The 26,048-nt window shown below is 36.9% G+C and overlaps 1 protein-coding gene across 1 annotated transcript in view; it reads right to left on the reverse strand.

Moving 5' to 3' along the window:
* gab2 (GRB2-associated binding protein 2) overlaps positions 1–26,048 on the reverse strand; it is a 63,977-nt gene that overhangs the window by 36,737 nt on the left and 1,192 nt on the right. The window lies entirely within an intron of this gene.

Raw genomic sequence — 26,048 nt, forward strand, 5'->3', positions numbered from 1 at the left:
TGTTTTCAATCGTTAGTGCTACGTTTGTACCGGTTTGTACTGTTGAAATAGCGCCTTGTGTTTCCGGTGATCACGGGACCATGCACGGTGACTTTGACCTCCAGTGACCCCGTCTGCCGAGTTCAAGCGCTCTGTTACAGTTCAGCTCGTACCCTTCACATTGTAAAGACAATCAATATCCATAAACATATGAGCCTACTAAGATGTAAATAATAAGACATGACGCATACCAACAAGTTAACCATCTATGACATAAACCTGTGGTTGTAATGTATGTAAAATCACCGTGATTGCAAGACCTATGGTTTTTTATTTTCGAAGGCACGTTTTCCTTTGCTTTCCCTACCATGACACGTTGTTGTCAAACGCGTAACTGTGGGATACCATCGCGACAAGACCTCCGCAGCATGTCATGATAGGGACCCCATGTATAACGCATGTGTATCGCGACTGGCGCCTTGCTTCCATGCCACCCTGGCACCGCTGTGGCAACAAAGGTCTCATATCAGGTGATATACCCAGATAGGACGTGTCGCAACATATGGACTCCATGTCGCGACATTGGGGTGGGGGCATTTTGTCTGTGTATTTCATATCGCGATATACGGGCTTCATGTCGTGACATGGGTGCGGGGCATTTTTGTCTGGGTATTTCATATCGCGATATGCGGGCTTCATGTCGCGACATGGGGGCGGGGCATTTTTGTCGGGGTATTTCATATCGCGATATGCGGCTTCATGTCGCGACATGGAGGCAGGGCATTTTTGTCGGGGTCTGTCATATCGCGATATGTGGGCTCCGTGTCGCGAAATGGGGGCGGGGGCGTTTTGTCGGGGTATGTTATATTGCGATTTATGGACAGTGATGCACCAGTCGCAATGGGTATCGCGCTGTGATCGTGATGCGCGCACTCCTATTGTGACATGTCTGCTATTCAGTTTTGACCTCAGTGCGACTTCTCTTAGATTGATTAGTAATTGGAAACCAATGGATGTGTTACTGTATATCCAGCGTGCTCATACAGCACACATTGTTAACCGAAGCTACAGTATTTGGACCAGGAAGAACATCCATCACCTGTGTATCTACATGATCTCGGAACTTCCGCTGTGGCGCTTTACCCAATCAGAGAGTCGATTCTCACTCTTCACCCAATCGCGGCCCGAACTGTTCGGGGGTTTAGCCAATCACGGGTCTGAGAGCTGTTCAAGCCAGCAGCGCAAGGTGGATCGGCTTGTTTAGTATCAATGAGAATCTGATTTTAAAATGCTTTACTTATTTGCAAAATTACTACATCGGCTTGTTTTTTTAACGTCTTTATTGATTCACAATGATCCCGTACTCTTCGAAATAAATACATTTTTATTTGCAATATAACTGTCTCCGCTGCTTTCTGTAACGAATGCATGGTATTTGAACAGTTTTAATCGTATATTTGAGGTAGGGGAAACACCTTCTGCTTTGCACTTCAAAAATGAATAGAAATGTAAAGTGTATGATCATTATATTATTATGATCGTGCTTTCAATTTTGTTTTTTATTGTTAAATTATATCGATCTGGAAACTAAAAATGTGGATATGGGCTCTCGTGTTGTACCAGCGGTAATTTGGAAACTGGTGTCTCTTCACCAATGAAAGGAGTACACAAGCAATACATTTTCTAGAACATGGTTGAAAATTAAAAGAAAACACCTACTGTAACCCAATGAACTAATATAGTAACTCCTCTCTAAATGTAAGACTGTTTATTCGTGTAAAGGCTGCAAAGTCTGGGGTCAACTGATCAAAAGATCACAACTGAAAGATCTGGTGGTCATGACTTTGCTGTTTTGTACGTCACAGAGAGACATCACAGCCAGGAAAAGAAGGCGCTATTTTGAAATATATTGAAACATCCACCCCACCCGACCAGACAGACTCGGAAAACAAATTGCCCCCATTGTTTTCATAACAATCAGGAGTTCAAGTACGGATTTTATTGGTACCTGTAAACGTCCTTGTAGATAGTCATGTGAGATTACCCGAAAAACCAAGGCGCTATATCTCGGAAACGAAAGCAGCACAAACGCTACTTAAAGCTACACAAACCGTTACAAACGTAGCACTAACGAATGAGGTGGGTTTAATCGTTTGTGCTGTCTGTAGGGGGGGCAACTTCACGGAGCTCATTTGGACAGTATATATCTTAAGTGCATACATATATACATCTAGCTGCATTTATACATAAAATATTATGTAAAATATTGCTAAGCATTAAGGTAACCATGTGTACAACTACAAAAATGATCATGTAGACATATCTTCAGCTAATAAATACTCTAATAAATAAGTCCTCTGATGCAGTGGCTCTTAGATTACATCCTCAGTTTACTGTAAGAACTCTGAGCAGAGCACTGCTGGAAAACCAACTGCAGATCATTACAGCAAAGCATATCCAATTGTAATCAATACAGTGTCGCATGATGTGATACATTCCAGGAACAGAAGAATTTCCTAGTAGATGTACTGTATCATCAAATACAACTGAAATTACAAATCACTGGTCTTGGCACTTGGTCAGTTATACTTGTATAAAGTATAGTGCAGGAAAGCTTGCATATCTGTATATCCTTCGTTAAAAAACACAAAACTAAACTCTGTATTAGCCAAAGACACTTTTGATATAAAAGGGCCTTTACGGAAATGAGCAAATTTCCACTGAAATTAAACAGCATCGCAAAAAGGCCACTGAAGGGAAGTTTGAATGTGTTTTCCAATAAATCTGGTTGATAATGATGTAATATTACCTAGGAAACTTGCTTTTCAGAAGTCGAAATCAAAGCAATCAAGGATGATCCAGCTTAAACCGACATGCAAGCATACACATTTATCCCGCTAACAAGTAAATCATTAAAAATATTTTGAAATACAATACACTGGGTTTCTTTGTATGCTGTTGAGAATCTGAAAGCAAATCTTACAAGAGACGGAACAAAATGAAAGTGTAAGAAACCCTGGGCTACGTTTGGTGACTACCACATCGAAAAGAAAATACTGATTGTGCTGGCATAGCTGTGTCACCCTATCAGAGCAGGAAGAAAACACTGCACTCGGTGTTGGATCTTGATTGTATTGCCTCAGAGCTCCAGCTGTGTGTAGCAGTTTGCTCACACATTTCTGCAGCACAGCAGCTTGGATTTTGGCCAGTGTTTACAATGACAGGTGTCCAGGCCAAGCCACCAAACACTGACACCCTTGTGGCAGTCACTTTAAGGAACAAAGACAGACTTTTTCTATCACTACAGCTTTCAGATTACCTAAGCCTGTGACAAACACATACAGTACTAATGAGAGACTGAGAGCTAACAGTTGAGCAAAATCCGGTTCATCTAGGATGATAGAAAAATAAAGCATGAATTTCAACTGCCTTTAAAATCACACACTGTATGCAGCCAGGAGACCATTTGCCTCAACACACAAATTGCAATTATAGTTTCAGAATTTTTTAAGAATTACCTCCAGCTAGAACTACGAAGAGTAAAAAAAAAGTGCCTTAATTTTTTGTTATATCCTTCAAAAATATTCTTTTGGAATGTTCAAACTTTTTTTAGAGAGTTTGATGCCTCTGAAGAAGTTTGTGCTGCTCTGTAAAGAACCGTAAAGAAAACAATGTAGCGATCTCAAAAGAATAAAATAATAAAAGAGCACTGTATCACATGGAAATGTACATATAGTATTTAAGCAAAGAACATGATACTGTACATAAGGGTGGGTGTGCCCTAGCAGTGATACAAACCAATATATGCCTGAAATTTCTAAATACAACAGTACAAGAACAGCTTGCCATAGCCATGTTAACACTGTCACACATCATATGGGCTGTATACTGTATATGGAGTTTGAGGTGATTGCTATGGGCAACAAAAAAATTTCATATGGGCAGATCTATAAAGTAAGGTGGAGAGAATAATTTCATGTATGGTTTGTAAGGTTCAAACCTTATAAGTCAACGACACCGAAAAAGCAAGAAAAGAATACAGTAGTTTGTAAAGGTGGGTCAAAAGTTATGAACTATAACCTCCTCAACTTTAAGCAAAGTGTATCTGTAAGCTCATTTGCTGACAAACCGGACAGCAGAAGGAAAAACAAATAAATGTGAACACAGAGGAGCACGGAAGGGGTTGTGTGAGCAAAAACAAGGCACAGGGGGATAGCGACAAGATGGCAAACAGGAGTCTGTGACTTTAATGGAAGAGCGAATAAACCAAACTGGCAAGGATATCAGTGTAGGCCCCAGAACATTCTAAACTGGATGTCTACAGAAAAGATCAGACAAACAGGAAGGCCTTCTGGAAGAGGGGAAGACGGTATTAAGGAGCCTGCAGGATCAACATGGATGCAAATTCCTGAAAGACTTGAGATTTATGGAGGAACCTTGGGAAGGGCTTTATCCAGCAGTGAACTGAACAGGACTCATGACAGTCTGAATGACAAAAATGCATATTATACAGGTATACACTGTACATATATTTCTGTTTGAAATTTAAAGTATCATTAAAAAGTACCTGTGAGTGACTTTTTCTGAATTTCCTGTTTGTTCTAAAGTGTATCGGTCCGCCCACAGAAAAGTAATAGTAGGCCAACTTTAAAAAAATGGTTGTGAGATATAATTCTACAGAGTCTTATTTCAAAATCTCCCCATTAATATCTCTCTCAATAATATCATATATATGCTGCTGCTGAGCCTTGGGAATGCTAAGGAATAAAATAAATGTAAGGAAAATAAATTAAAAGATTAAATTAAAGAAATTTAAGAAAAAAACAAATGGTGTACTTCAGACACCTTTAATCAATTTCAAAGAAAAAAAGTAAAAAATAGTAGTGAGTAGATTAAGAGAAGAAAATTATCACATTATATCGATACTACATTAATACCATTGTGCAGTATGCAGCTGATTAAGTAACCTGCTCATTTACAAAAACAGCAACAGTCACTATGCATGTTAAATGGATGATGAATTGGAATATAAAACAAATTGTATGGTACTTATAGTCAGGAGTGGACACTTGTAGTCCTTCCTGCACAATAGTAAAGTATATATCATTAAAAATAGAAAAAAAAGGCTTTTTAAACAGAAAGTCCACCCTGCATATCATTTCACAGACTCCCTGTCTATTACAGGACAGAAACAGAAAGTACTGCTTGAAAGATAAAAAAAAACAAATATGTCATATTAATTTAAAACTGTACAGTCAAACCTATCCTTCAAGCATGTACAGTACCATCACACAGCCGGATTGCTTTCAAGAAATTCTGATTCACTCTTTTCACATCTAAGCAATGATTTACCCTTGATTTCTATATAGATGCTTTCCACTGCATATGAATAAATTGACTTACATTTTAGTTGAATGTAACAAAAAATTGGACAGGAAGCCAGACTTTCATTATATAATTACTTGACTACTCCTCATACTAATAACAGACTAGGCTTTAGTGTAGTTTATGGGGTTTAATTTGTTGGTCAGGAAGAAATGAAAGGATTAGGAAGAGGTTTCAATGTGGCCCTTGTCACGGCAATATCTTACTGTGCTATTATATGTAATCATGACTATTCTTTTATAGAACATGCTGCTCATGAATTGAGACTAAAATAAAGTTTTAATTAACAATAGAATACCTTTAAATACTTCAAAACATTTACTAGATTTTAGATGCTATGTACCAATGAAATAGCAAATTCAGGCGACATTATACAGTATATTGTGGAACATTCCACAGGAAATTCAGTTTTGCATTGTATCTTATCACATATTATTAAGCAATGTGCCAACTTCTCCTAGTGCCAGTTCCGCAGCTTAAATTGGGAATGATGGATAAAGGGGTTAGAAAGGCTGTGTGAGAATATACTTCACGTTTCAGCATAATTGCAAGGGTGGTGAGCTTGAGAAAAGTTAGGGGGAACTGTGACTGCTACTAGCCTTCTAATAGATCGTCTACTGCTTCCTCCGACTTATGAATTTTAAAGCTCCAGGGTTTGTTCAAAAATTTATGTCAACTTCCTGTTAGACCTCTCTAATTTAGGAATAGTAATAGTAATCTAGTCACAGCTATCTACAGGTAGGGTGCATTCAGCTGTATGCTGCAGGTTGGTGATTGTCCTGTCTCAGTCAGAAGGTGTGTGGTTTAGATGATTGCGGATGCCTTCTGACATTGCTTTGGTACTGCTGCTTCAAATTGTGTTTTGCCACCATTCATTAAAACAGGACAGGCATAGTTCTTTCAGCAAATAAGTAGGTCAATTGGAATGCCATCCGCTCTTGCTGGGGACAACGACAGCTCATTCTTCCAAACCAGCTCTTGCTCATGATGAATGAACTGAAGCCAGTAGTGTGACTGTCAGCTTCAGTGGTTAGTTAGAATTGACTATTCCTCTGTCCCCTAAAGAGAACATCTATTTGTATCCAAAAATGGGTTAAAAATATGTTCTTTTAATTTGTCTTTAATAATCAATACTATTTTTATTATCAGATCTCTGACAGAATGTGACCAGGCACTGTGAAAGCTCGGCTTCAAATACTAAATGGCAGAGAGTTTTTTTTCAGATCCCACTCAGAATCTTCTAAATCATTTATCTGACAGCCAGCAGATTTTATTCAGATAGAAGTCAGCAAATGCAGCCTTCTTAAGGGGCCTGAGTTTAATCACTGAAAACTGCTGTCAAGTTGAGTCATAAAATAGAGGGTCCTATCCAGAGAGGACACATAGTAATTTTGCTCAGAGGAACACAATTTTTAGTGTTTTTAGTTTATCTTTTTCACTATTTCATGGGTGTGTGCTCTATGTTAATTCTAATCTATTACATATATATATTGCTTAATAAAACAATAACAACAACAAAAACAAAATCCCTTAATTAAATATGACACACCATCAAAATGAGGTCATTAAAATGTCATCTTTGCTTTCTTTGAAATTTCCCAGACCCTTGTACTATTCAAAAATCCACCAGTAGGTATTCTCATAAAATAAACACATACTACCATGCATGCTTTTTAACCAAGTTTAAAGGAACATTGCTATCATTTATGTTCTGATAAAGGCACAATAGCCTAGCTGAAACTTAAATTATACTTCTCTGGTCTCCAAATAGTCAAAACAGAGACTTTGGAAAGCTTTCATCTGTGAATAAAAGCATTTCCAGATAAGACCCCTCATCCTCCAGTTCACCCACACATGTACAGAGCAGTGGCATTTATGGTTCATGAAAGGACAACTCCCTAAAAGGAGGATGTGAACCACAGTGAGTACAAGAGAATTTGTATTAGAAGAAAATAATTTACAAACGTAAAACTAAAGGTGTGGAGAATCTAACTGGTCAAACCTACAGTATAGTCAGCATACAGCTTCATACAGAATGCAGTTTTATTGGGATGTATGCTGTTATTTAAAACTAATAAACCCACAAATTATAATAAATTGCCATGCACTACAGTGCATCAGGAAAGTTCATTCAAATGGAGGAAGTAGATATTTTAAGCATCCTATGAATACTGCCAATTTCAGATAAATATGAAGGCATACAAGACTGAAACACTGATCTTGCCATTGAGAAAGGAAGACAGACTTCATATTCAAGTCTAAAGAAACAAAAATCACTGCAATTGAGAATCCTGTATAGAGCATCATCATGCTGAGGTATGTGAGAGGTTCCTTCCCCTTTGCCTAATCTCAGTGGCATCTTCTCAGAGGCGACATCATCCTGAAACTAAAGGAATGATTCAAATGACATACACAGACGCCAAAAAATATTTTCACTCTCAGAAATGCACGGAGGATATACATGTACACAATAAGCAATAATGAATTTTCAATTAGGGGTGTCTGGTTCCATTATCATTGAAACATTCTGTTTTCCCCCCCTCTTGAATAGGCTTATTTAAATAAAATGATTTTTTTTTCACTGCCATGCAGACTCTGCCTTGGCAGTGTGGCTAATAAAGACCATGGTCTGTAATCACATCTCTTTGTAATATTTCCCCTGCTTCCAGCATCTGTTTTCTTTCAGCTGTAAAGTACCTGAAATTATTGCTCTTTCATCGCAGCATATTTAGTTTTTTCTTTCTTTAGAGGGTGTATTTCTTTTTACAACGGGATATGAGGACTTTATGGTGACATGCAAAAACATGAGATTTTTTTACGTTTATAAAATTTACATTTACATTTTTTTACAGTATAAAAAGGAACACCAGAGTTTTTTTCCTGTAGCATTTCAAGTAGCTTTTCAAGATGCTTTATGGCTGTCAGGGAGTGAGAGCACAACAACAAATCAGATAGCCCTGAGGTGACCTTTTACATACGTACAGTCGTGCTTCAGGGCAGTACTATTGTTTCCAGAAGATCTGTCAAGGACCTGTTCTGTGTCAAATCCAGAAGGCAGGTGACTCTCTTGCCTGTGTGCTCCAATACAGAGATATCAACGGCACTGAAGTCAAACAAAGTCTATAAAACAATGCCCTTCTCTCTCTGCTCAAACTGCAATTAGCCATCATCTGCAAACTGGCAGTCAAGTTCACCACAACAGATGACTAATCACAGATATAAGCAAAAGAAATGCAAAACTGCTGTCCTTGACAACAATTAGTGTGTTCAAAATAGAATCCAAATTTAAAAAATCCAGGATTAAATACATTTATCATACATGATCATTTCTTAAAGTCTTTTCTTAAGAAATAAGATAATTTCTTAAGTCTCAATGAGCCTTCCAATTCCAGTTAATGAAGGACTATACCCCAATTAAAAATATTAATACCTTGTTCTTCACTACATATACATGAACATATACAGTACGTTTCACCAGCCTTGTATCACGCAAAGACTATTACATTTGTCTGTCATTAATTATTAGCTTTGTGTACATGACTCCCAAAAGAGACCAATAACATTCTCTATTATGAGCTGGCAAAAATCCCTGAGAAAAATGTACGAGTGTGACAAAAACATACAAACTACACACTGCTCTTTGTTTGATTGCTGACTGGCTTTATCAGTTCCAAGAAGTGTAGGTCATCTCCTTAAAATGACAGAATGACATCCGAGACTAAAGATGGCAGCATCCACGAACAGTACACCACTCACCAACTAATCTGTAAAAACTTTCATTGACTTTTATAAAGTACCTTTAATTACAAAAATACACATCTCACTGTCTACTTTTCTGCCATAAATCACAAAACAGCATTTCCATGTTTATTGACTTTTATAAAGTACCTTTAATTACAAAAATATACATCTCACTGTCTACTTTTCTGCCATAAATCACAAAACAGCATTTCCATGTTTAATCTAAGAAAGAGCATTTGATATTCCGCTCCTTTCCAATTTTATTTTCTGCTTTTGTCCTGTTATCTGCCTAACACAGCCTAGTAACCAAACCAAGGCTTCTTAATTTGTTTCTAAAACATATCAGAACAGAAAATTCTTATAGAAACGTATTAATATAGTATAGCTTTTTAATGCTCAAACCAGGACTCAACAGAAAAATACACGAGGGACTCTGCTGAGTGAATAAGAAACATCGAGTTTTCACATATGTTCATTTTCAAGGCTTTTATGAATTTGTATTTATAAACGTTTCCAAAAATTCTGCTCATAGTAACCATAATGTGTTCTGCAATTACCTTTACATTGACAGGTTGAGGATTCATTATTTTGTGATCAACACATGGAACCTTTCTCTCAGATTCAGAATTAACAATTATTTGTGTTACACGAGACTGATTTGGAATAGCCATGTGCGTTTTTCAGGTCTCGGCTGGCGGCTACAAACCCTGCGATCGCACACAGGGGAGAATGACAGAGAGCACAGCCCTGGACCAGAGGCTTACTGGCTGTTGGAGAAAAAGCACATCCAGCACTGAAGCGAATTGACTGACAGGCCACTGGGGTCTCTGTGTCATGAAGCTGAGAGAGCCCTGGCTCACTAATCTCACCCTGCCCTCAGTGGCTCACTGCCACTGCTGGGGGAATCCTAGCCACAGGCTAGTGACCCAGGCTCGCACCTAAGTCCAGAGAGTTCAGCCTGCACTCAGGCCAGCACCTATACAAGTTTAGCCACTCAGAAGGCCCCGCAAGGAGACACTTTTGATCAAGTCTGACAAATGGACGTTTCCAAAGAAAAGGTCTTCATATTCACAATACTTCATATCTGTGCTTCCAAGATCAAACTAGCTTTTACTAGTTATGTGTAGCTGCACATCACTGTGCTAGTGCACTAATAAAAGATGTTTGCTTAACAAAAGAAACTGTGCTCATATTGAGAGCTCATACATGACCCTTACAGACAGCAGGGTTCCCAGGGCCATTAAAGAAAGTCACAGTGTCTCAATTACCAGGTTTTCAAGGCACAAAATTCTACCCACGGAATATGCAAATAATAACCGCTCCAGGTCGGCACATGAAAAATGTGCCGCGAGCAGCTCTGTTTGTTTACATTCCTGCTCAACAGCGCATGAGCCAAGGAACTCCCATTACTGGTCTTTCTGTAAACTCAATTTATTTTTTAGTCTTTTGCATGGTGTGTTCGTTTGAGAATGCATAGTCCTACATCTACTCTATGAGCCTGTGAATTAACTTCATTTCTGAACCGGTAAAAATAATCATGTAAAATAAATCTGAATATTTTTATCCTCCATCTTTCTAAATTCTTTAACCATGACAAGTAGTATCTTTTTTTTCCCAGCTTTAATCTGCCTTGACAAAAAAGAAAATCAAAGCATAAAGTCATCGATGAAGTGAAGCCTGCCTTTCGCACACACTGTGACATGATCTGTAGGGGAGCCCTCAGCTGTCAAAACAAAAGAACAAATCTGACTGCAGCTTTCTCACAAAAAATATTCCTCTGTAATAGTGGGTCACCTCCAAACCCAATTGGCTAATTGCGTTTAACAGTTCCCTGGTGAATTTAAGGGGGAGAAAAGCAGCTGACCCAAGTGATCTTCCCTTTATTAAAATGAATCAATCACTGAGGTGAAATCAGCTTGTGCATGTTTTATAACATGCTTAAGTCCCCATATATGACAAAAAAAAAGTTGATAGGAGGCCATTTGAGCAAGGATGCTTCTGTATCTGTAATCTCTGATGTAATTTTTTTTTGAGACAGTGCATCTTTATGCAGTATACTGTAGCCCAAGCATTCAGTTACAAGAGAACTATTGGACAGCATATCAGAATCTTGTCATAAGAAGAGACAAATATCTTAAAGGTTAGCATATTGTATAAAGCAGTGCAGAAATTCATTTTTTTACCATAGATAAATAAGAGAGAGCATATTTCTCAAATAATTAAGTGATTTAAAAAGCACTGACAGAAAGAAATTGGTCCATTAAGACATTAAGACTTGTTTAAGCAAACAAACAAAAGTTAATGATGTAACTAGCTACATTTATAATAGTTCAGGTGGGTAGCTGCATCAGCATGCATCCACACCTGAAGAAGGCTCCATGGCCGAGACGTTATATTTTCTTTCTTCTTTTTTTTCAGCATGGAATAAACCTATTACTTGTTCCTTTACATTTATAATATTTGAGTACATTCTTTTTATAAAAGACAGTAGATAACTACTGTAGGTGTAAAAATTCTCCAGAGCAACCACCCTCTGCTAACCTGGATTAGGCAAAAACACCAATTTGTGCAACATAGGGTGTAAAATCAGGTTTTGTTATTAGGCAATTACTTCATAAATATTAGGAGCTGTAAAACCTATTTTCAGAAAACAGATAGGCATTTAGAACTTAGTCTTAAAAAGTCAAAAACCGAAAGGGTGCTGCATCTTTTTAGCCAGAAGAAACACACATAAACATGCATGGTCTCTGGTATGTACAGTGGCTCTGTTCAGCCTGTGCGTACAGTGTGGAGCACATAGTGGTTAGCCAAACCATCAATTGGCTCAAAACACTTTTTGCCACATCCTCTTAAGTACTTGCAGAGTCCAGAAGGCAGCTTGTTGCAGGTTTTCAAACCCATTTAGCAAAGACACCTCAGTTCTTCATGGACCTCTGGGATGCAATACCTGTTCATCCCAATCCATCAAGGTTTCTATGGTAAAAACAGATTTATTCCTTGATTACTTTGGAAAACACGTAGAGAGCAGTGTTTGTAGAGTTTACTTTTTTCATTGAATGCTCTCAGATATGTGTATTTCTAATGGGTCATAATTTTATCTGGAAATATACAGACATTCATTTTTCCAAACAATTCCATTCAAAGTCTGACCACTAGAAGCTATATACAGTACTGTATGTAGTAGTGACCAGGCAGTTAAAATAAATGTCTAGATAAACCTTTTATTAGTGAACACTTGAACAATCTTAATAACGTTCATGACATTTAAACAGAGGGAGGTGTGGTAAAGCTTATAAAGCTTAGTACAAATAGTGGGAACCATCGCAAAGAAAATGATGTTGCATGGAGCGTGAAGCATGGAGAAAACATGGAACCACAAATTTATCATCGCAAATTCTCTTAAGGGAGCGTAGATCACACACCGAAACACTTAACACAAGACAAAGCAAGGCAGGTTTAATAAGCCTGAACGGTAAAAACTGGCTTTCAGATTCAACAACAAATTTCAGAGTCAACATTCAAACTGTATGCGATAAAGGGGAAAGAGTACTGCCGGACTGAAATGACCTACCAGCTAAACCATTCCTACAGCAAAGGGTAGGAATGGTTGAACATGGAGAGGAACACAGCCTGTGCCACATCCTCCACCTGGCCACCAGTGTACAAGTTTTGTAAAATTTTGGTAAATTTGGTAAATGGAGTTTTGGTAAAATCTCCAAAACATTAAACAAAACAGCAGTGTTCTAATACACCTCCACAAATGGTGGTGCAGTGACTCTGTGCCTAACGATCTGTGCCTGTGGCTGGAAGGTTGCTGGTTCAAATCCTGTGGCTGGTAGAGGAATCCTACTCTGTTGGGCCCCTGAGCAAGGCCCTTAACCCCAATTGCTCCAGGTGTGCTGTATAAATGGCTGACCCTGTGCTCTGACCCCCAGCTTCTCTCCCTGTCTGTGTTTCTCATGGAGAGCAAGTTGGGGTACGTGAGAAGACAAATTCCTAATCCAAGAAGTTGTATATGGCCAATAAAGTGATCTTATATGCCTCTGAATCATCTCTATTTATATGCTGAAATCAAATGCTTTTAAATTTGTAACGTATTAAGTAAGTATATAGCCTGAGAAAGGGGAGGTGTGGACAAAAACAGCAACACTATGACAATGAATCTTTTCTAATGTATTAAACGTTGGGTTTATGAAAAACAGAATGACAGTTGGAGCTGTCAAACCTAATGTAGCTGAGAATAAAGCCATAAAAGGAGTATAATTCCAATACCTTCCATGTCATGTGAACCTAAGCAACATCTCTGCATGACAGCAGTGTCAAAACACAACTCTTTCACAAGAAATAGATAAAAATATCCACTGGAAAGTGCTGTGCTTGTGAACCAGTTTATATCATCCTGACTACTGTCTGATTTATCATCACCTCACCATCTGACCACTGTTTCCTCAGTGATGTTGCAACAAACTTTTCAGTCAGGCAAGTACTGACACAGCATATATACATTTGTAGATCAAGTGTAGAACGACAATACTTACTTTGATTCCAGGAAGTATAGTAAAACACGTATCACTTTAAATATAAACTCCTCCAGCAACATAAAGAAACCCTATCTCAGAAGGATATTTCAAAACCCCATTGTGTGTTGCCCACACCACATTCTTAAAACAATTGCAAAAGAAAGGGAAAAAATGGTGTGGTTTCTTCCAGCAGACACCCAAATGTGTCAAATGTTCCTTTTAATTTTCCTGTGTATATACATATGTCTATAGGCAGATAAAGACTGTGGCCATTTGTTGTGAAACGACCCTAGCATTAGACCATACTAGCTTGTCTACCAAGAGGAATGAGTCTGATGTGAAAAAAAACTGTCATCTGTTCTGTGCTATTTGTTGTAGTGTGCTATTTGTTCAGCCAATAATTCAGTTGGGAAACTCCCAGGCACATTATTGCACACAGTATTCTGTTTGGCCTAGAGTAGCATTGTGGAGGTAGGGATGTGGGTGTGTTTTCTCTGGCTTCAGTTGCTGTATTCGCTAATCCTTCTGTTTACTATTTGCTGTCTGCTTTCAATCTCCTGCCCTCTCTCTCTTTTTCACACTTACTCCCTCTAACAGACATATGCTTTAAACACTCACGCAAGTCATTTCCCACTGCAGGTGGAATGAGATACTGAAGGGCTTTAAAAAAAAACAACATAAAAACCAAGCCAGTCATATCTTCCGTGAAAACTGTGATTAGTGAACAGATAGTTGATTAAGTTGAGTCTTCAGCCAGACACCAGAGTTTTTAGGAATCTGAACATGCTCAGAAGAGTGGTTTAACTAAATTAGAGTAGTAGAGCAGTTTTGCTAAACAAATTAATTGGAATAGAAGTGTTCGCATTTATTTTTGTGGGAAATGTGAAGTCACGTGAGCCAAATGCTGTTACGTACTGTATATGTAAACAGGAGTATAATGAGGAGAATTTAAAAGCTCTGTGTTTGCTTTCTTCCTTTTGGCATTTCCTTAAAGAAATTCTGTGTCTGTTTTCAGCATAATCCATTGGTGATCGAGTGCTTTATCTTACACCTCTCAGATCACATCGATTAAAAGAAAGTCTGCCCACATCAGAATTTTTAAAAAGTTTTTTATGGGTGTTGTGACACTTTAAACACGATGGACAAGACAGCCATTGAAATCACCTGACTATTTGTACCTATAACTTTTATTTTACATCTCAAGTTAGTGAAAAAATATCAAAATTCCCAGAGACAAGCTAAGGAGCTAGTAAAAAGTATGTTTCTGCCCTTCACAGCTGTTCAGTTAAAAAAAAGTCAGTTCTAGGGATATCTACAGCTAGATGAGAAACAGATTAATTCAAATGTCTGAGTTAAGGAAAACGATTAAGTACTGTAAAATAAAACAGGGTAATGAAAAGATTGGTTCTGAAAATCTTTCATAAAATTTGTCAACAAATCTGGTTTACTGCACATGATATCAAAGAATTCCACACTGAGTGAAAAAATGGCAAAAACGACCATTGTAATAACTTTCTGTGGGAGAAATGTTACATTCGTATTTACGAGCACAAGATTCAAGAACCTAAAGATGTTATTGAGAATGAGCTTCAATTTTCAAAAGTATAAAAGTGGCAGACTTTTGAAAGATCACATGTGCTTTCTGGACTGGCTTGTAAACCAGATAAATAACAAAGCAAAGAGTTTGAGCACGGACTTAGTTTTAGAGAAGGACTATGGCTTATTGCAACATTTCTATGGGTCTTTTGACAATGGGCACACTTGTAAATAAATGTACCCAGCACAGTGCACTTATGGGAACAGCAACTATAATCTGAAGGAAGGCTATGTTCTCTAAGATATTCACATAACCTGCATTGTCCTAGCCAAGACCTTAATTCTCTGGTTTATTCTGCATTCGTTTAAAGAGACCTCTCATAGCCTGTGACATATCCATAATGTAGGTTATTATTCAGTGCAAATCAGGGTTGGACCACAAGAAAAAAGAGTGTGTGTATTTTTAGATCATGATTCAATCACTAAAACTGCACTGAAATGACCTATTCTTTTTTCTTTCCTGTAGTAAATGCAATAATGAAATATCTTGTTATGCTGTCTGCTTTTTATATAGATTTTGATTTTTAAAAGCATGATCTTTTCCACATTATAAGCTTCTCTAATTGTTAAATGCTTCTCATACTTTTTATATTAAATTTGTGCCTTCTATTCTGCTACTAACCAGCTAGCATACTTAACAAATTTGTTAATTCAGTGATACATGCTTAATGTCTAAATTAATGTCATTCTGCAATAAATTAAGTTTCTAAAATAGGCAATATGATATGTGCAAAGTCTGTGACAGGCCAATTACTTGAGAAGCAGCACAAAGGTCACTACACTGAAAACTTATTACATTACTTTCCCTACTAAAAAAATTTGTATGAAACGTGGACTAATAATTCTTTTGTCATTTAAAAGTAATAGATTCAGAAATAATCATACATGTAATTGATTTTGATTATTTTGTGGAAGACGTAGAAATACTGTCCACATAAATGATTATATCCCAACCACAGCATAATAATATATACAGTACTAAGATATAAATCCCCATCTCCTCTCTCCTCTCTCTTCCAATCAAATTAGCCTTATTTACATCTCATTGTCCTTATTTGATCCTCTATCTTTTGTTACCTTTTTGACATTGTGGATCATAGTTTTTAATGAGGCAGATAAAGGCCAATAATAGTCTTTACAAGTCTCTCACAGACAATGTGTCATTTATATATAAGAATCTGTTCTGCACATGTCTCTTTAACACTTATACAATATACTGTACACAGAATAGATGGAGAGGGAACAACTTACAAGTTGTAGTATGAAGTATGAACCATGTTCTCCAAAAATCACGTGACGACTTTTAAAAGGAATTTTGGAAAGAATTACTTGCATATTTCTACATCAAAAACATGAACTTCACAAAGTCCGAAAAAGAAAATAAACAGGACAGGATTTTTACACAAACGGTGAAACGCACAATAATAAATTAAAATTTTCCTTGAGATCTTGAAATACATTTCTTTTTAAGGAAAACTAAGATGCCTCAACTAAATTCATCACTCCTGCTGCCTCCTAGAAAATCAGTTGAATAATATATACCAGGTGTGGTCAGTTCTGGTCCTGCAGAGCTACATTCAAGCAGGTCTTATGCTGTAGGCCACCCTAAATTTACCAATTTATAAAGACTTTGAATGCACAGGAGTTCAATTTTGCTATTGATTAATTTCACTAATAATAACAACACCCAAGAGTTAAGTGTACTAAAAGTATTATAGAGTGTTTAATCAAAATGTGGCTTAACCCGCTTGGCTGCGAGCTAACCTCCTGGCCATAGGATGAGGAGACTAGGACCCCCATGCAGAGTGAGGTATGCCCTCTACAAATTTATTTTAATGTAGTAAATTAGTTGATTACGGTAAAACAGGACTTGCTAACTGTGGTTCCTGAGAGCTACAGGGTATCAGTACTTCCATTTTAAATGATCTCTTGACTCTCACATGCTCTCAGTGGTCAAAACAAAATGTTCCAAGTGCTTAGAAATTAATGACTCAAGGTGATCCATAATCTCTCCCGTACTGAGGTTTTATATGTATTTTTGTAGTATTATAGGCATATTACAGTGGTGGAACATCAAAGTGAAATGGTTTATTTTTCTCTCTCTCAAAAAGAGTGACTCTTTGTTGTACCACCTTTTGACATTTTACAGTAAGATCATGTTAACCACTAGCACATGAAAGAGATGGCAAATACCACGAAATTAAATATCACAAAAAGGTAAGGACAAGAGTCACCAGCTATGAACGTTACTGTATGAAAGTAACTACGTGTTACGAATGTAACATATTTTCATAATGGTGTCAAATTTCAGTGTTACCTCAACACACTGACCTAAAACAGGTGGCTGAACTATCCCTGATTGTGCCCCCCAATTCTTTTGCATGATCTTTTTTAACTTTATGCTATGAAATGGGTAAGTAGAAAACAAACTGCTGACTTTGAAGAAGAAAAAAGCCCTTAAGCACGTCTCTGTTGAAATATTAAAATTTGTACATTAATAGTTGGCTGCATTTAACCTGCATTTGAGATTTGAATACTATTCTTATGCATGAAGCACATGCTCATTAAATACAGTCCCAGGTTTTCTGGAGCCTGGCACCAAAACAAAATAAGCCTTTGGACTCACACTTATTGGGTGCTATTCTAGGATAAGGCTGCTACAAGTTAATCCTTCCGATCAGTCTAGAAAAGTACAAAATGAAGACTTCGGGCATGTATTTTCTGTAAAGTGTCAAGTCATATTACAACCTCTGAATATTTGGAATTACAATAATAGTGGATCGTGGTCTAAATATGACTGGAGTTTAACTTGCTATTGATTTAGGAGAACACTTCAGCCTGAAATTCCTGAGAAGCCAAAAAGGAAGAGAACTTTATCTATAATTTAATGTGTGTTGGACATTCCACCCACACTGGACTTCTGTCATCTCCTGCAGGAAGTATATATGTAAACAGATTTTCTTATGGTGAAATATTATGGTAAAAAATGTGATGTTGGCATAGTGCTAGCATGCAAAAATGTATCTCAGACTGTTATAATAATTTATAAAAACACAATTTATAATTAAGAAAATTAAAGCAACAGTGTTTTATATTTCCAGTTAAGGTAATTTTCTATCTTCAACTGAGTGTAGAACAAGATATGACCTTCCTGTTATAGGTAAATTAGCTTTTCTGTATAAAAAATTACTGAAAGAACAGTAAATCTAGAATTCTTTAAAAACATGCAAAAAGACATGTTTGAATTTCATGACTTGTCACTTTCAAGACGACAAATTGGTCACCATAACAACCATTGAATTGATCTGGACTGAGAGTCTTTGTGAGGCACGGAATATGCCCAGCAGACTGTAAAAACAGGTACCACAACATCTACCAGGAGGGAAGATATTATAAGTAAAATGGAAAACAACAAGATGATACAAGCAAAATATACACATATGTAACACATTGTACTCTTCATCCTTCTGCTGAGATGTAAAAAATAAAATTCATGTACAGTAAATATACAGTGTATGAATCATATGGGAAAGCAAATATATTCATATAATAAATACAATACACAAAAGAAAAGGAAAGTTAGGTTAAAGAAAATGAATGTATAGAACCTCATACAGTACAAATTAAATATTTTGTATTTTTAGATACAAATTACATATTTTGCAATGCAAATGTAAAATATCAGGACTGTGGCTTTTCAACTCAGTTCTAAGTGAATTACCAGTCTTGGGTCAACTGGCACCTGGCTGATGATCAAATGCTGTTTGTATCTTCAAAATGCCACACAATTTGAGACTGTTTGCTTTGTCCTCACATTTACTTTATAATAATATGTTATTCCGGTGTTTTTTCTTTACCATAATCAATATAACACTTTATATGAATAGACAAAAACTAACAAAATACATACTATATACAGTAGAATATTATCTTATTAACAGCTGTTTAAAAGCATAAAGGAATTGTCTGGCAACTCTGCTGCCCTATTTCATCATAAAACATGCCACTCATCAGTTCTAAAGAAAAGCAAAAGTCTACATTTTTCAAAACAAAACCACAAGGAAAAGGTTGGTGTTTGTGTGCCTAGTGTCTGTTGGAGCAGGAACTGGGAGGTGCATTCAACTGCCTGTGACCTCCCAGGGCACAGCCTTTCCCGAGACCCTCCGAAAACAGCAGAGGGCCCAGCCAATGGCATTAGCACTACTGCTGCTGTATGCATTTCACAGACATTAGCTGTGGTCTCAGATGACTGGGACATCACTTACTCACAGGACACAGAGCAAACAGAACAACCAGACCCACACCAGGATAACGATGGGCAGCTATCTCTCCGTACAGACACGATCCATCTGGAATGCTATGTTAGTTTACACAAACAAATATTTTGGAAATGATATCACATTAGGAAAGATAGGCATATGGGCATGACATTCCACTGGTTTTGGTAAAGTGGTTACTAATTCACTTTTCTCTCAGGCTATTTCTCCCCTCTAGAAAAAAATAAGATACACACAAGAGTAGAGTGCTGTTCGGTCAGAGGGAAATTACTGCAGAATAGATTTCACACTTTATTTTGTTTTAAGTACAGAAATGTATGCAGAGCGGAAAGTGAAATCTTGCTTTAGGACCTGAGTAAAGAGGGTTGGCCAGCAAAAACATCAGTTCCTTCTTTAAACTAGTTTCTTACAAACTTAAACTATTTCTTACAAACATTTTAAAAGCACACACAACTTTCAATTAAGTAATTAATATGAAATACCAATAATTCAAAATAAATCTTATAATTTGTTTTCCAAACTCAGCCTTTTAAAAAACTGTAATGAGTAAGGGCTTTATAATACAATACTAATCATATCAGCATGCTCGTAATTATTAAACTTAATTAAATGAAGTTCTGTTATAAAAATAGACATGCAGTGCCTCAGTCAGTTGTCTGTCCTCCCCCAGCTATGCAGGAAAGTGTTTGACACAGACGGTCTGACTGCTCCTGCTTGCACAACTCTTTTTTTCTGCCTCAGCAATCTCTAAATCTCAAGAGCTCAAGACACAGACAGCCCTTTGATTTTGGATATGAAGACCAAAAAGAGCCAACTTCAAAACAAATGATTCACTTATTTTTGCCAAACAAATGACACAGTCTGCTAAGTCCTGGGAACGCACTTAGGTAACCTCCCAAAACCTAGCATAACACCTAGGCATAAAGTTTTTTTAAGAGACGGTAATTACTTTTAAAGTATGTTTAGCAAATCTTCAAATTATGATGTAAAGGGCTTAGCATATATCAGATAATTTAGGTTCATAAAAACTACAAAACAATTTATTTCCTTTAGCGCTGTAGAAAAATGGCATTTTTTCAGTAAGACCTGGATATGGGTCACACTCCAAAGGTTATGCTAGAAGGAAGATACAGTGATGGCAAACCGCAGTAAAAACTTGAACAGGAACCCAGGATCCTGTATACTCTATATGCTACAGGATCTTGCACAGTGATTGTGTAAGATTTCAACAGAGGATAGAGGTGTCAATTTCTTTGATATATCCTTATATCGCTGAGAAACTGGAAGTCATTTTGTCATCATAACAAACTCAAAGAGCAAAAAAAAAAACATCCAATAAGCAGAAGCTCAGTGAAAGGGAAAAACAAAGGGATGATTCTGTTTTACAATCTCTATAAACAATAAAGTTTATTTAGATTTAATCATTTTATTTTAGCAGTTCACAGTCTAATAAGATAAAATCCCACACACACCATATGAAACTCTGGACAAACTGACAGCACAGGTTCAGCAGACTGAAATGTGAATTGCCTTAAATTTAATTTAATTGATTTCCTTCTACCCAAAGCTGTTGCACAACTCCAAATTCCAACAGCTATTACTGTGCACATCTGCCTTTGCATGTGATTTGCATCTCACTGTTAAAGTGAAGAAATGGGTGTTCCAAACAAGAAGTCTAAAAGCAGTGATGACCTTTAATATTTCCACATACTCTGTGTTATAATTGTTTTCCCCCTTTGAGCATTTAAAGTATAGAAAAGCAAGTACAGAAAAAGCTAGAAGTGCTGAAAAGAATGTTTTTATATGAGATGTTCCTGTGACGAGACAGCAACTGGAGCTTAATGTCACCAATCACAAAATTAAAGTTCCCTTATTATGCAAAAGCTTCTGTGACCAGTAAACAAATGATGTGATCTTATCACTACTTTGTGATAGGTAGCAGGCTAAAAAGGAATGCAAAGAGTGCTCTTGTGACATCACATCTCAGACATTTTCTACTCTTATCAAAAAAAAAAAAGAACAATAACAAAAAGACCTGGATCAGGTCCAATCCAAGTGGCAGCTGATTGGTGGCAAAAACTTGCAACACCCCTTCAAATTTCAAAACAAAAACCTAGGTTTAAAAGGAAACAGTGAGCATGAACAATTCCAGTAGCTAATTTCAAGTCTGAGAAGTGACTTCAAAATGAGCATCTTCAGTGTGTTCAACAGATCAGTGGAGCAGAAAAAAAACCTATCCGTGGCAGACAAAGTGCACTACAGCATGATGCAGAATTTTTTATCCACACCACCATGCGTTTTGCACAATGGAGCAATTCATGTGTGGGCAACAGAGGGTGATGCTATACTTAAGAATATCCCACAATGTCAGACAACAGAATGCTAACATTTTTCAACTAAAAGAATTAAGCGTTGCAAGCAATATTTCTATTTATACATATCATCAAACCAATCGATACACTTCCAGAATGTTCACTTCTAGAGGAATACATTTCACATTGAATTATAGAAAACTATTTATTGACCTAACAAAATGTTCCCTTAGGTATTGTGTACTTTTTTAATCTCAGTCTTTAATATCTTGATCAAGACAACGTAGAAATTTCTTGCAGGCATTGCTAGCAGCTACATCACCTTGCAACTCACCTCTGGCGGCGCACTGAAGCTCAGCAAGTGAGAGCCTGGCCACCACCTGGATGGGAGACTCCTGAAAAAGCTAAGGTTGCTGCTGGAAGTGGTGTTACTGGGACCAGTAGGGAGGGCTCATCCTGCGGTGTGAGTGGGTCCTAATGCCCCAGTATAGTGATGGTGACACTAAACTGTAAAAGAGGCTCTGTCCTTCAGTTGAAACATAAAACTGAGTTCCTGATCCTTAAAAATGCCAGGGCATTCCTTGAAAAGAGTAGAGGTGTTACCCCACTGTCTTGGCCAAATTTCCCCCTGGCCTTTACCAATCATGGCTTCCTAATAATGTCCATCTATGAATTGGCTTCATCATTCTGTTCTCCTCCTCACTGATAGCTGATAGGGGAGCATACTGGCGCACTTTGGCTGCCATTGCATTATCCAGGAGGGGGCTACACACTGGTGGTGGAGGGGAGTCCCCATTACCTGTAAAGAGCTTTGAATGGGGGGCAAGAAAACCACTATATGAGTGTTATTCTTGTTCTATCAGTGAACTTGTGGAAAGGTTATAAATCAAGCTATTAAACTATTAAATCCATTTTATGCAGATCTAAAAGATTAAAGATCATCTGACTAAAGACAAATTAAAAACATAAAACAAAAATGAGAAAAAGCATTAGTGTTTTTTTTTCTTCTTCGTTAACTTTTTAAATATTTTGACTGAAATATTTTTTTCAGCTGCGAGTCATGAAGAGAATTTTCATTTTGACAGAAAACAAACCAGCGTTACTGCTGCTGTTTCCTGGGAACATTTTCATGAACTAATTCTTACAAATCACTTCTATAAACAAAAAACAATAAAATCATTCAAATAAGTGGTATAAAATAACATTTCAGAAAAAAAATTAGCCTTAAAAATTAAAAGCAAATAATAACGTACAGTGACATGGTCCAAGTCATGTGACAACACCAACCCAAAAGAATCCACTAAATGCCTCATAATTTTAAAGCTGTGTATAGCAAATGAAAAGCAACTTGACCAGTTTAAAAGAGAACTTCAAATGAAGAGTGAGATAGACTTTGACCTTGACAAGACCTTAATAAGCCTTGCATACTGTACCTATTTCAGAGAGGTTACTATGACTTTTTGAAAGATAAGAATGAAAGAGCTTTCCTCCTGTCAATTTGACAGACACTGTGGCATCTCATGTTTTAAATCTGTATCTGAAAATACAGATTCAGTCGTACAAAATCCTAAGTAAAACAGGTAATGTAAAGACAAATAAGTTGATGTTTTAAAGGATGTTGCTAAGAGATATTTGTGTTATTTTGACCCATTTGTTTACAAAATTTGTTGCCTTGAAGACTTAACTGTCTGTTATTTATGCAACATGTATTAATTATTAATTTGAAATATCTTCGTGCTAGGATGTCCACAATATCACGGTATTACTCAATATAATTATATAATCAGTATAATTCAATTTTTAAACCCCTTGAGCCAAACATGCTGAACCCTTACAGTCTACAGATTATAGGTATTCAAGAGAAACTATTTTAACAAAACCAATTTTCTATTGCATACATGCAAACATTATCATTAAATGAATAAATAAAGAATTACGTTTTGAAAGCACTTTCACAACAGAAGGTATTGCAGAGTTCTCTTTGTCAGACACAAGCCTGTTTCAAAACAGGATAGTTTTCCAACTCACGTTTTCAAGACTAATAATGTCTGATGCAACTATTTTCTTACTTTGCAGCATTGCAAAAATAAGGTAAATACTTAACAAAATGTGACAATCAAATTCAAAACCATAGAAAATAACCTGAACGTGAAAATCATCCAAAATACTAATCTCTGATTACATATCGATGCACTACACAATTATTTTGCTCTCTAATTGAAACAACTATGAAACATTGTGCAATCACTTTAAATTCTTTATTAAGTTCGCAGGGATGTCAAATGACATAGGTTACCAATGTGCATGGATAACTAATTAAGAAAGTGAGTGTAACGATACACAGAATGATTGCCTTGTGTTCTATTCAGTATGTCTGCTTTTCCCACATCTAACATCATTACTTTTGAAAAAGGATGCGGAAAAAACAGTACATGTGAGCCTTCTGCTAATGAATTCAAAGTGTTACTTTCAGTCTTTGATAATTCCCTTACTGAAAAGTCATAAAAGAACAGAGGAATTATCCTGAATTCCAACTGATCATTGAAGTCCATCCATCCATTTTCTAACCATTTCCTCCAATACAGGGTCACGGGGAGCTGGAGCCTATCCCATCAAGCAATGGGTGCAAGGCAGGACACACCCTGGAGAGGACATCAGTCCATCACAGGACACACACAGACAGAGACATGCACACACTCACACCAAGGCCAATTTTCCCAGAAGCTAATTATCCCACCAGTATGTCTCTGGACTGTGGGAGGAAACCAGAGCACTCAGAGGAAACCCACACCAACACAGGGAGAACATACAAACTCCACACAGACAGCACTCCAGGAATGTAATCCAGGGCCCCTGCGCTGTGAGGCACCAATGCTAACCACTGCAAAATGCCTCAAAAAGTAATGCTGTTTTAAACTGCTGTGTTTTACAATAAAGTGCACTTCCTCATGAGGTTTCTACATGCATCTTTTCTTTCATACAGTATATTCAACAGTACTCAATACTCACTTTAAAAGAATTACATTTTCCTTCTACTGCTGAAGACAATTGTTTTTTTTTAATTCAGTGACAATGGGATGTTTCCAGGGATGTCAAGTAAAGCAGACATCATTTTTGCTGATTCCACATTTTTTTGCAACAGGATTCTGAGGAGTGTGCTTCCCATTAAATTGAAAGGGAGACACTGCAAAAATAGGTTACTTCTGTGATATACTGGGTTTTCAATAATTACGATTTACAGATAAACAAGTGTCAGCAGTATTTATATACACTGTGAATTCATGACTTTCAGTATTTTACCACTGTGGCTTCTCACGTTTCCTGATGTTTTGTAAGGAAAGCTAAAAACCCTTGGCACAGCAGCCCTGATCTACAGTGTCCTCTCCTGTCTCACAACTTGGACTGAAATATTGTCCTTCTCAAGATGATAACCACCAATAATATCTTAAATGGATAATAAAATAACTAGATGGCACAGCAAAACATTGTCAGCCTTTCAGCTTGGGAGGTCTGGGTTCAAATATAGTTTAGATCACAGATTAAATATTTTGTGGCCTCAACAAACTTGTTCTAGCCCATAACAAAAAGCTATAAAAACCTGTGAAGAGTAGAGACTGTACCAATACTGCATATGTTGTCTCTTCTGTCAAAAAACATACTGTATTTTTAAAGTATTAGAATGAAATTAAAATATGACAATGATTAGTGAGATGCAAAGCCATGTTTAATAGGGGACTATAATGTAACCACAGCCCAGTCTGCCAATAGAAGAAGAAAGTCTTTTTTTTTTGCCAGTATCAAAGTACAGTACTTGCCATTTCTGCATTATGGAATAAGTGTAAAAGGATATTACCAAAGAGTCCAGTTTTTGCTATGAAAATCCAGAGCAATTTTGAAGCACAAATTAAAGGAGTAATGACCACATAGAATCTTTAATCCCCCCCCACTCCCAATGAAGAATTTACCACTTCACTTTTAACAAGCTGCAGATGGTGATATTCAAAATAATACAATCCTAAACAATTAAATCATGCTCACTTTCCTTTACCTACAGCAGACCTCAGGATTTTTTGTTTGTGGGAGAGGGGACTTAAATTGGAAGCAACATAAAATGTAAAACTGTACCCTGTCACAACATCAGTATTTACATAACTTTGAAACAGGGAGCTTATCTATGACAGACAACAAGTATTTTCTTGCTGTAAATACGACCATAAAAGGTTGTAAAAGGAACCATA

Source organism: Atractosteus spatula, chromosome 7 (genome assembly GCF_055471065.1).
Source record: "Atractosteus spatula isolate fAtrSpa1 chromosome 7, fAtrSpa1.hap1, whole genome shotgun sequence".
NCBI classification, from domain to species: domain Eukaryota; kingdom Metazoa; phylum Chordata; class Actinopteri; order Semionotiformes; family Lepisosteidae; genus Atractosteus; species Atractosteus spatula.